The following is a 5,000-nucleotide window of genomic DNA, read 5'->3' on the forward strand; positions in this document are numbered from 1 at the left end:
GGTGCCCCAGGGAACAGGAAGTCCTCCACATTCTTCTTCTCTCCCTCCTTCCTCTCACCTCTGACTCGTCTTCCTTTCATTCTTCTTCTCTCTTCCTGTTTCACTCACTTCCTGTTTCTGTGGACTTCTTCATGGCTTCTCTGTCAGCGCTCCCTCCACTTCCTGTTTCTGTGGACTTCTTCATGGCTTCTCTGTCAGCGCTCCCCTCCACTTCCTGTTTCTATGGACTTCTTCATGGCTTCTCTGTCAGCGCTCCCTCCACTTCCTGTTTCTGTGGACTTCTTCATGGCTTCTCTGTGTCCGCGCTCCCTCCACTTCCTGTTTCTGTGGACTTCTTCATGGCTTCTCTGTCCGCGCTCCCTCCACTTCCTGTTTCTGTGGACTTCTTCATGGCTTCTCTGTCAGTGCTCCCTCCACTTCCTGTCCTGTTTCTGTGGACTTCTTCATGGCTTCTCTGTCCGCGCTCCCTCCACTTCCTGTTTCTGTGGACTTCTTCATGGCTTCTCTGTGTCCGCGCTCCCTCCACTTCCTGTCGCTCTAATGATGGAGCTGCTGTTGCCACGGTGACGCTGCTAATTACTGACGCCTGCTGTGATGATCCGACAGCACCTGTGTGTGTTACAGTGTGTGTATGTGTGTGTGTGTGTGTTACTGTGTGTGTGTGTGTGCGTTACTCTCTGTGTGTCTGTGTGTTACTCTATGTGTGTGTATGTGTGTGTGTATGTGTGTGCCTGAGTGCGTGTGTATGTGTGTGTGTGTGTGTGTGTTACTGTCTGTGTGTGTGTGTGTGTCTGTGTATGTGTGTGTGTGTGTGTGTGTTACTGTCTGTGTGTGTGTGTGTGTGTGTGTGTGTCTGTGTGTATGTGTGTGTGTGTGTGTGTGTGTGTGTGTGTGTGTGTGTTACTGTCTGTGTGTGTGTATGTGTGTGTGTGTGTGTGTGTGTGTGTATGTGTGTGTATGTGTGTGTGTGTCTGTGTGTGTGTATGTGTGTGTGTGTGTGTGTGTGTATGTGTGTGTATGTGTGTGTGTGTGTGTGTGTGTGTGTGTGTGTGTGTGTGTGTGTGTGTGTGTATGTGTGTGTATGTGTGTGTGTGTGTGTGTGTGTGTGTGTGTGTGTGTGTGTGTATGATTGGCTGTATTGTTCTAAATCAATCTCTCTTCTTCTGTGGTGAAAGCAGAGCGACAGTTCAGCTGTTTCATTTTGCTCCCCACAGACCTGAGTGTGCCCCCCCGCCTCAAAGATGATGACATATTGACTGGTACACACACACACACACACACACACACACACACACACACACACACACACACACACACACACACACACACAAGCTGTCATATCGCTGACTGATCAGTTGGTGGCAGCAGTGGTGCAAACGCCTCAGTTCATGTAACACCTGTGTGTGTGTGTGTGTGTGTGTGTGTGTGTGTGTGTGTGTGCATGTGTGTGTGTGTGTATTACCTGGTAGTAATTGGGCCAGAAGGTGGACACGGCGAGCTCCACCCCCTTCCAGATGTGGTAGGCGGGGCCTGACGAGTTAAAGATGGGAACTCCCAGCGGACTGTTGTTCTCTGCAGGAAGAAACACCTGATTACACCTGAACGCACCACGAACACACCTGAACACACCTGAACACACCTGAACACACCATGAACACACCATGAACACCTGAACACACCTGAACACACCATGAACACACCATGAACACACCTGAACACACCATGAACACCTGAACACACCTGAACACACCATGAACACATCTGAACACACCTGAACACACCTGAACACACCATGAACACACCATGAACACACATGAACACACCATGAACACCTGAACACACCACGAACACACATGAACACACCTGAACACACCTGAACACACATGAACACACCTGAACACACCATGAACACACATGAACACACCTGAACGCACCATGAACACACATGAACACACCTGAACGCACCACGAACACACCTGAACACACCTGAACACACCTGAACACACCTGAACACCATGAACACACCTGAACACACCATGAACACCTGAACACACCATGAACACACCTGAACACACCATGAACACACCTGAACACACCATGAACACACCTGAACACACCTGAACACACCTGAACACACATGAACACACCTGAACACACCATGAACACACCTGAACACACCATGAACACCTGAACACACCTGAACACACCTGAACACACCTGAACATACCATGAACACACCATGAACACACCATGAACACACCTGAACACACCATGAACACCATGAACACCTGAACACACCTGAACACACCTGAACACCTGAACACACCTGAACACACCATGAACACCATGAACACATGAACACACCTGAACACACCATGAACACACCTGAACACACCATGAACACCATGAACACCTGAACACACCATGAACACACCTGAACACCTGAACACACCTGAACACACCATGAACACACCATGAACACACCTGAACACACCATGAACACACCTGAACACACCATGAACACCTGAACACACCTGAACACACCATGAACACACATGAACACACCTGAACTCACCTGAACACACCTGAACACCTGAACACACCATGAACACACCTGAACACACCATGAACACACCTGAACACACCTGAACACACCATGAACACACCCTGAACACACCTGAACACACCATGAACACACCTGAACACACCATGAACACCTGAACACACCATGAACACACCATGAACACACCATGAACACACCTTAACACACCATGAACACACCTGAACACACCTGAACACACCTGAACACCTGAACACACCTGAACACCTGAACACACCATGAACACCTGAACACACCTGAACACCTGAACACACCTGAACACCTGAACACACCTGAACACCTGAACACACCTGAACACCTGAACACACCTGAACACCTGAACACACCATGAACACCTGAACACACCATGAACACACCATGAACACACCTGAACACACCTGAACACACCTGAACACACCATGAACACACCTGAACACACCATAAACACACCATGAACACACATGAACACACCATGAACACACCATAACGCACCATGAACACACCATGAACACACCATAAACACACCTGAACACACCTGAACACACCTGAACACACCTGAACACACCATGAACACACCTGAACACACCTGAACACACCATGAACACACCATGAACACACCTGAACTCACCTGAACACACCATAAACACACCATGAACACACATGAACACACCATGAACACACCATAAACACACCTGAACACACCATGAACACACCTGAACACACCTGAACACACCATGAACACACCTGAACACACCTGAACACACCATGCAGTATTTTTTCGTACCTTTGACGTAGACGTTGAGCGTGGCGGGCGCCGCCCCCTCCCGCCCCCCCGCCTGGTAGAACAGGAAGCTGACGCAGTGCGTGTCGTTCTCTTTGAGCGGAGGAAGCAGCAGCTGAGCGCGCTGGCCGCCGTAACGACCCGACGTGTTCACAAACAGGAAGGAAGAACCTGCACACACAAAAATAAAAGCTTTTAAAACATGTCAGAGTGATGTCAAGTGATGTCAGAGTGATGTCAAGTGATGTCAGAGTGATGTCAAGTGATGTCAGAGTGATGTCAAGTGATGTCAGAGTGATGTCAGAGTGATGTCAGTGTGATGTCAGAATGATGTCAGTGTGATGTCAGAGTGATGTCAGAGTGATGTCAGAGTGATGTCAGTGTGATGTCAGAGTGATGTCAGAGTGATGTCAGAGCGAAACAGGAAACGGATAAAATATTTAAATAACGTTTAATGAACAACAAACAGGAAATACATCACTGACAGAAGAAGATAAGAAAATAAGAGTTGAAGTGTGTGTGTGTGTGTGACTGTACGTGTGTGTGAGTGTGTGTGTGTATGTGTGTGTGTGTGTGTGTGTGTGTGTGTGTATGTGTCTGAGTGTGTGTGTGTGTGTGTGTCTTTATGTGTGTGTGTGTGTGTGTGTCTGTGTGTGTGTGTCTGAGTGTGTGTGTGTGTGTGTGAGTGTGTGTGTGTCTGAGTGTGTGTGTGTGTGTGTGTCTTTATGTGTGTGTGTGTGTGTGTGTCTGTGTGTGTGTGTCTGAGTGTCTGAGTGTGTCTGAGTGTCTGAGTGTGTCTGAGTGTGTGTGTGTGTGTGTGTGTGTGTGTGTGTGTGTGTGTGTGTGTGTGTGTGTGTGTGTGTCTGAGTGTGTGTGTGTGTGTGTGTGTGTGTGTGTGTCTGAGTGTGTGTGTGTGTGTGTGTGTGTGTGATGACTCCAGCTGTCAATCACTCAGCAGTTCTAGATTCACTTTTCTTTATGTCTGTTTCTGTAAAGTTTCTATGAAATTCAAATTACGCGACAGCCGACTGTGTGTGTGTGTGTGTGTGTGTGTGTGTGTGTGTGTGTGTGTGGGTGTGTGTGTGTGTGTGTGGGTTGAAGGGCGTTTCCATGGCAACAGCAGGAGCGCAGTACTCCTTCAGTCAGCTGTCAGTCAGGAAGCTGCTGGATGATGTTTTTATGGAAAATACTTTTTACTTCTATTATTAGAAAACAGAAAGTTTCCTCAGACTGAGACAAGGTTCTCACACGCTGAGCTATATAATATATAATATATGAAATATATAACGTATATATATATTATATACAGCGGGTAAAATGAGTATTGAACACATTTCTCTCAGTTAATATATTTGTAAAGGTGATATTGACATGTGTCCATAAATGAAGTTATGTGTAACAGTGTGAGATGACCCAGGGGGAAGTACTGATCCTGGTTCAGTCACTACAAACATCTGAAGACCGTCACAACCTTCATGTTGTAAAACATACTGACAGAGTTCTCAGCTTGTGAATGTTCCAGTGAGCTCTGAGCAGACACCACCAGACTGAGCTTCAGAAAGACCTGGAACTAGCAGGAACCCTTGATTCAAAGAGAACAGTCAGTACTGCAGTCATCCA

At 47.4% G+C, this 5,000-nt stretch overlaps 1 pseudogene; it reads right to left on the bottom strand.

Moving 5' to 3' along the window:
* Positions 1–5,000, bottom strand: part of LOC128354678 (receptor-type tyrosine-protein phosphatase mu-like) — a 50,071-nt pseudogene that overhangs the window by 22,185 nt on the left and 22,886 nt on the right.

The sequence above is a fragment of the Scomber japonicus genome, unplaced genomic scaffold (genome assembly GCF_027409825.1).
Source record: "Scomber japonicus isolate fScoJap1 unplaced genomic scaffold, fScoJap1.pri scaffold_388, whole genome shotgun sequence".
In the NCBI taxonomy this organism is placed as follows: Eukaryota; Metazoa; Chordata; class Actinopteri; order Scombriformes; family Scombridae; genus Scomber; species Scomber japonicus.